Source organism: Haliotis rufescens, unplaced genomic scaffold, assembly GCF_023055435.1.
Source record: "Haliotis rufescens isolate VD_foot unplaced genomic scaffold, xgHalRufe1.0.p SCAF_17, whole genome shotgun sequence".
Taxonomy (NCBI): Eukaryota; Metazoa; Mollusca; class Gastropoda; order Lepetellida; family Haliotidae; genus Haliotis; species Haliotis rufescens.
In genome coordinates, this window is record NW_025963857.1 from 1,410,311 (window position 1) to 1,418,868 (window position 8,558).

The 8,558-nt window shown below is 42.1% G+C and overlaps 1 long non-coding RNA gene across 1 annotated transcript; it reads left to right on the plus strand.

Moving 5' to 3' along the window:
- Positions 1–1,174: 1,174 nt before the first annotated feature.
- Positions 1,175–5,715, plus strand: LOC124115012. Its single transcript, XR_007221705.1, has 3 exons — positions 1,175–1,253; positions 4,824–4,914; positions 5,586–5,715. It is a non-coding gene; the product is annotated as an uncharacterized LOC124115012 (long non-coding RNA).
- The last annotated feature ends 2,843 nt before the right edge of the window (positions 5,716–8,558 follow it).

Consider the following 8,558-nt stretch of genomic DNA (forward strand, 5'->3'; position numbering starts at 1 on the left):
GTACACACACATACACCCCTGTACACACACATACACCCCTGTACACACATACATCCCTGTACACACACATACACCCCTGTACACACACATACAACCCTGTACACACACACACACATCCCTGTACACACACATACACCCCTGTACACACACATACACCCCTGCACACATACACCACTGCATGCACACATACACCCCTGTACACACACATAAACCCCTGTACACACACATACACACCTGTACACACACACATACACCCCTGTACAAACACATACATCCCTGTACACGTACATACACCCCTGTACACACACATACACCCCTGTACACAAGTACATACACCCCTGTACACACACACATACACCCCTGTACACACACATGCACACCTGTACACACACAAACACCCCTGTACACACACATACACCCCTGTACACGTACATACACCCCTGTACACACATACACCCCTGCACACACACACACACCCCTGTACACACATACATCCCTGTACACACACACACCCCTATACACACACACATCCCTGTACACACACACACACACACACACCCTGTACACACACATACACCCCTGTACACACACATACAGCCCTGTACATACACACATACACCCCTGTACACACACATACACCCCTGTACACACACATACACCCCTGTACACACATACAGCCCTGTACACACATACATACACACCTGCACACACACATACACCCCTGTACACATACACCCCTGCACGCACACACATACATCCCTGTACACACACATACATCCTGGCACACAGACACACACATACATCCCCGTACACACACACGCACGTGAAAACCCAGGTGGAAAAGGTCCTCAGCAACTCATGCTTGTCGTAGAGGTGATTATGCTTGTCGTAAGAGGTGACTAACAGGATCGGGTGGTCAGGCTCACTGACTTGGTTGATGCATGTCATCGTATCCCAATTGCGTGGATCGATGCTCATATCAATCACTGGATTGTCTGGTCCAGACGGGATAATTTACACATCACCCTCATATAGCTGGAATATTAATGAGTGCAGTGTTAAACAACAAACAAACAAACAAACAAACAAACAAACACATACACCCCTTTTCACAAACATGCACTGAATACACAAACATGCACTTAACATACTGTCTGCATAAGATGTTTTGTGTTTCAGATAGAGCTTGTGAGGAATAAGTTACTGGAGAACAGGAAGATAGCAGCAGCTACCCACAACATCGTGGCCTACAGGTGTGTACAGGAGTCTCGGGGACAGGAGCGCACAAGTTGACAGTGTTTATTTGTTTATTTGTTTTTGTTTAATTGATGTTGACACTGTTTTTTTAAGGTGGACTGCAATGATTAAAAACTTACTTCATTATTTCCACCTCTTCCTAAGAAGAAAAAACACCCTCCCCTACCCAGAGTTCCATGCGGCCATAGTACCGTATATTGCCGTTTATAAAGTGACCCCACGTATAAGACGACCCCCCTGTACAAGCCTTTAAAATCGATGCTAATTTCGACACATCATACACAATCCATTCAAGATATTGCATATTTTCGTCTGTTTTTTTTTTTATGAGTCAACACATTTAGATAAACATATGTCATAGATTATATAGAACTTTCATTGAGAAAATATCCTAAAATGTGAAAAACTATTTATCCTATGTTGACATTGGTTGTACCGCTTCATGTGCTGTCATCGAAGCCCTGCAGAGAGCTAGCAATACGGTCACTTTCATGTATAAAGATATATTGTCATGCATATCACTGTCGCAGTTGTAGTAGCATATCTATGTAATTATGCCAAAACAATATGTAACGTGCACTGAAAGGCTTGCATTAGGTCAGTCCTGATAGGAGAATAAGCACATTTGTTTCAAACAAGAGAAAAGTGTGGTCTCGTGATATGCAAATTAGTCAGGGTCAGTGGTGTGATGCTAAGTCACCGCTGCGTCGGAGTGCGGAAAGAACTTTCTTAAACACCTGTGGGTGAGAAACCCATTTGAGATAACTGGTATCAAACATGTGTGAGATCAAATTCGAGGCCAGTGATTGGCTACTCCATAACTCCCCCGTTATAGCGGGTGTAATTCGCGATAAACGTTGCCATCTGAAAATGTTTGATTACTGAAAACGTTTGATGTCCGAAAACATATGATCCGACGATATATATGTCTATCCTCCTCAACCCTCACTTCGAAGTCAACTAAAATTCGAAATGCATCACATACACTAAAAGCTTTGAATTCTGTTGGAAATTGCCTCTTCTGTGAAAATATCCACTGTCATTTTAGGCAAAGCAAAATTACTGTGTGTTTAAAAATCTAAATATCGGATATTTAGTCGAAGGATTGTATTTCAAAAATAGCACATTAGTGATCACATGAATCTGTTTTTCACCAAAACACCAATGACGTCGCCGAGGAGCCTGGAATCGTTTAGAGTGTTTTGGAAAATACCCTAACACGAACGCCGAAGAGCACTTTCCGCCGTATTGGATAGTGTTGACAAAAATCACATTTCAAGTGTGCGGGTTATGAAACGCCTGTTAGATCACGTACATTTCAAACTCAGCTGCGATACCTGCATCCCTGAATTCCTCCTACATTTAAGAATCAAGTGACAAAAGTCACCAATACAAATTATCGAGATGACATCAAGCAAAATAAATTAGGTGTGGAAACAAACACTGTGCTCAGAAAACTGTACTTGATGAAATGTAAACAAAGCAAAATTCAGATTTTACACTCTCCCATTTTGAGAGATCAATTCGTCTAATTGTTGCATACATTGGCTGACACGTTTGAGAATATTCGTGGGAAGAGTATCGAAGCACGAATTATGGAATTAAAATTATATACATTACAATGGTCAGTGAAATTCAACAGAAATCGTAAAAGTTCCCGTCCTGTGTGACACCATGACTGACGCAAAGACACGCACAACGACGACAGTAGTTATCTGCATTTCTGACAAATTCTCTTTGTTACATTGGAAAACATAAATACAAATAACAGTACGCAAATTGTCTGATTGTTTCTGATTACTTACATTACACATTTATGTATTTACCATCCCTCAATCAACGAAAATCGTCCTCTGAAAATCCTGCGTACTGGTGTCAGTGAACACGCGATGTTGTAGACGTCGGTCACCGGCAGTGATGTCATACGGTAGTAAACATAGTTGTACATATTTGGTAATTTCTTTGAGGTGAATTTTTTTAAGTGGGTTCTTTGATCTTATCCAATTTGCACTATCATCATCGCCTTTGTAATCCACAGATGGCGGAAACGTTTTTAGGTTTAGGTGTAGGATCACATTATTTATGAATAGTAAGCAGTACGTCTGATGATGTCACTCATTACCGGTGTGTTATGTATTATTGCGCTACTGCGATCATGAGAACAGACAAAATGCATCGAGTCGATGCTAAAAAGGTGCGATTTTAGGGTGTGTAAGAAACAGTACTGCACTCGTGCCTGTCAGATACCATTTATCTTACAACTCATTGTTTCAAAGCGTAGCTAACTCGCTTTCGCTCGTTAGATACGTTTTGAAACAACTCGTAAGATAAATGGTATCTGACAGACACTCGTGTAGTAATCTCTATTTATCATCTCAAACTGGCTTCGACAGTAGATATTGCTGGGTGAGATCAAGCGATATCAACATTGTAGATATTGCTGCAATGAAATTGCATCACAATGCTTTGCAGACCATTGTGACGTCATTGGTTACCATGACGTCACAATCAAATGACATCACTATTGGATCTGCTACTAAAGCTGTTAGCAGTACTTTTTACACTAAGACACTGCTTATTACTGTCTACAAACAGAAAATAGTCGGAAGAAAAATGTTGGATGATAAATAAAATCTCACCCCTGTGTCTTTTGATATGAAATATATCAACACTCGTTGATGAAAGTGTGGGGACCTCGGAGGGGATTATGTTGAAAACTGATTAGCAGCAAGGGCTGGGATGGGTAACTTGGGTACTCGGGCCGGATGGATCCTGAGTAGGACCCGGGCACCCACAGTACTACTCAGACCTGTGGTTAGTCGCCTGATATATTTAATGACAAACACTGAGCATGGCTCAGTGGTTACACTACAAGTCGCTAATGTTCGCATTTCTTTCTGACAATGCATACATTCCTTTCGACTTGTATATGTTTGAGTAAAGATAAAGCTTCAGTGTACACATGATCTGATCGTTTGATACATGAATCTAAACTGTTTTTGCCAGGACAGCGGTAAAACAATTCCAATCGGACATTTTGTTCCCAACTCCTTGAGTCCTACAGTGGGTAGGGTCGGGTAATAGGGGGTCGGGTAATAGGGGGTCGGGAGTAAATCTGGACTTGTCCCAGCCCTATTAGCAACACAGTTCATCATAGTTGACTCGGAACCCCCTGCCACCCCTTGTACAAGTGATTGTGGGTTCGAATCCCGGTTCACCTCGATTATGTTTCTAGGTTGTCAGCACCATACCCGTCCTCGGGGGTTTCACCGAAGTGGTAAACGTCTGAGACCTGCATCACTTCGGGCTTTCCTCCCACATTAAGCTGACACGCCGTGATATAACTGGAACACTGTTAAAAGCGGTGTAGAACCCGACTCACTCACTCACTCACCTTGTACAAGTGATGCTGTAATCCACCTGCACCTGTCTCATGTTGCGGTCGTCAGATTTGTATGCTAATGATTTCTGAGAGTCCTGGACTTGCATAAGAAGTCAGGAGAATACTCCAGGACACCAGGTGCCTGTTCAGTGATTGTTGTCTGATTACTTCACTCGTGTTTCAGGATCCGAGTCCCCAACTCGGACATCATGTACCAGAGCTGTGAGGACGACGGAGAGTTCGGAGCTGGACAGAGAATGCTGCATCTCCTCAATGTAAGGGCAGCGAGGGATGTAACAGAGAACTGTTTCAGCTGGGGATGTTATACGTGTAGGATAAAGCCCGCCCGAGGGTTTTTAGGATATTTTAGGTTTACCGGTATATGAGGTTTTATTCCAAGGACAAGGGTTTTAAATATCATAAAAACCCAAGGAGAAGTGTTTTATCCAACAACAAAAACTTAAGACAACGTTTATCAACATTTTTATATTTCAAACATGCTTTCCATGAACATTAGGAATCGGGTGTACAATATTTGTTGCAGGCATATGGTGCTTGAAAAAGACATGGTTCAAGCATTGTGATTTATCAGTATATCTGTAGCCTAGTGGTACACTCACTGAGATACATTATCTAAAATATTATATAATATAATATAATATATTATATGGCATAAATAGAGAGCTGAGAGAAATTAAAACATTTTTTTTAATAGTTCCATGTAATGTTGACAGTTATTGTTAGCCTCAAGAAGATCAAAGGATGGACGTATATTTTGCAAGTTCCAACAATGATATTTTGTAGTGTACAGGTTATGATCATCTCACCTCCAGAATGTTGAGATCTGATTGGCGCACATGATCTTGATAAAATACTGTGTACCCCGTCTGGGAGGGAAATATCTTGAATGAGGTGATTGTCAATATAGTGACGCCTCTTCCTCTAGATTCTGAATGCGGAGAACGTGATGGTGGTGGTGACTCGGTGGTACGGTGGCATCCATCTCGGCCCAGACAGATTCAAGCACATCAATAACCTCTCCAGGGAAATCCTGCTGGAGCACGGCTACGTCAAGGAGGAGGTGAGGGGAGTAGGGGTGGGGGAGGGGTTGTATGTATTTGATACCTATACCCTGGGCTCGCCATTAGTGCCCTAGGATGTGCAGGAATGGCATTGCACATGTATCAACTAACTGAAGGGTGATGCACACTGTCACAAACCATGTGCACAGTAAACCTTATTTACCTCAGTGAATCTTTACTTCATCACCTGCCCCGGTATCTTAGTGAATCTTCACTTCATCACCTGCCCCGGTATCTCAGTGAATCTTTACTTCAACACCTGCCCTGGTGTCTCAGTGAATCTTTACTTCATCACCTTCCCCGGTGTCTCAGTGAATCTTTACTTCATCACCCGCCCTGGTGGTTCAGTGAATCTTTACTTCATCATCTGTCCTGGTAACTCAGTGAATCTTTACTTCATCACCTGCCCTGGTGGCTCAGTGAATCTTTACCTCAACACCTGTCTGTAGTCTCAGTAAATCTTTACTTCATCACCTGCCATGGTGGCTCAGTGAATCTTTACTTCATCACCTGCCCTGGTAACTCAGTGAATCTTTACTTCATCACCTGCCCTGGTGGCTCAGTGAATCTTTACTTCATCAAATCCTGACCTTTTAACCAGTCAAAAATCAAAATTAGATGCAAATTAAATGATATACTTCAAAAGTAAAAACTCAAAGCAGGTCTTGCTTACACTGGTGATGTCTCCCACACTTTGCAGGAGGGCTGGGACGAGTCCAAATTGACTACTCGGGTACCCATCCCCTATTACCCGACCCTTCCCAGGTACCCGCTGTAGGTCTCAAGATTGGGAAAAGTTTGACTGTAGCTCTGGTAAAATGTGTTTAGATACACGTATGAAACGATATACACTGAAGTTGATTGAAGTTTTATCTTTATTCAAACATATAAAAGTTAGAAGGAATGGGTGTAGTCAGGAAGAACTGCGAACATGTGTGACTTGTAGTTTAAACATAGAGTTGTAGAGATTTTTGTCATTAAACAATATATCCAGGACTAACAACAGGTCCGGGGAGTCCTGTGGGTACCCGGGTCCTCCTCACTACCCACCTGACCCGAGTACCCGAGTTACCCGTCCCAGACCTACTTTGCAGCAGAGTAAACATGAACACAGCCTGTCCCCACACAACCTGCGTCATGTGCTTCATATGAATCTATTCCTTGGGTTCCAGGAGGACAAGAAAGGCCCCCGGACGAGCAAGAAAAGGTGACGCTCCACAAGATCGCCGTCTGTCTCGATGAAGATCCTAACTATTGTACAGGATTTTTTTTAAGACTATTTGTGCAAGAGCTGTCCATATTTAAGGCTTCATTCCCCACTGAAGCATGTGATATTTTATGAAACATTTGTAAATAATAAATGGGGGTGTCAAAAGCATGCTCATCATTTCCAAACATGAACCTTATTGTTTCAGTGAGACCTTCATTATCACAATGTGTCCTTTTGTTCTGCTGTATTCAGTCATTCTCATGTGTTATATCCAATTCTATCGATTCTCGAGGTAAATATACGTCTTCTTCAGTTCATAGAGGGTATATATATTGTTATACTAACATTCAGATTTGGAAATAGTGTGAGAACTTTTGACACATCCCCCTAGTGAAGGATCTGAGCATCAAACATGTTTTATTTGATAGGATAGGACAAAGTATGAAACATAAGATTGAAATATTATTATCAATAAGTGAATATCTTTTTTAATATAATATTAAGTAGGATGGGTTATGTAGTTCTTTTAAGGTATTAGTATTCTTTTAATATGTATATACATTGATTCTTGTTTATCGGAATATCTGTTTTTATTTATCTTTTAATGCATATGAGCTGGTTTCGCCTGTGCAAGAAGAAACACTATTTACAGTATCATGTCTCGTATCTACATGTTCATGGTTTTGTTGGTTGTCGGCAATTTTAAATTATTTCCTATATACTTGTGATAATGTAGTTAACAGTTAAACTATCATGTCCTTCTTGTGAAAGTGTGACACTTGATGAAGGTGGCCACTCTTCAACCTTCAAGATTCCATCCTTCATTGACGCAAGTTTTACAGCTTGACTATTGTTGACAAAGTGTGATGAAGCTGGTCTGTTTAGTCAACTGTGTCATCTCTTACTTGACCTCTAGGCAACTTGTTCTGGTGTCCCCCGCCGTGATATTGCTGGAATATTGCTAAACGCGGCATAAAACCATACTCACTCACTCACTCACTCACGCTAGGCAACTTGTTCTGGTGTCCCCCGCCGTGATATTGCTGGAATATTGCTAAACGCGGCATAAAACCATACTCACTCACTCACTCACTCACGCTAGGCAACTTGTTCTGGTGTCCCCTGCCGTGATATTGCTGGAATATTGCTAAAAGCGGCATAAAACCATACTCACTCACTCACTCACTCACGCTAGGCAACTTGTTCTGGTGTCCCCTGCCGTGATATTGCTGGAATATTGCTAAAAGCGGCATAAAACCATACTCACTCACTCACTTAGGCTAGGCAACTTGTTCTGGTGTCCCCTGCCGTGATATTGCTGGAATATTGCTAAATTCCTCTTGAGGATTTCCAAAACTATATTTATATACTAATGTATATATTTCTCGTGGGTGCTACACATAAACCTCTATGAAAGTCACACATATTTCACCAGGGGTGGGAGGCTGTCGGGGCACGTTGGGGGGGAGGGGGGGGGGGGGGGGGGGGGGGATGCGTCGCAATCATCGCAGGTGCCGGAATTCGTGTGTAGTGTTGCTGCGCATGATTTGGGGTTGGAATCGCGGTTCGCAGGATATCTCATGAACATCAGATCTTTGTTCTTGTTACTGCTAAATGTGATCCTCCT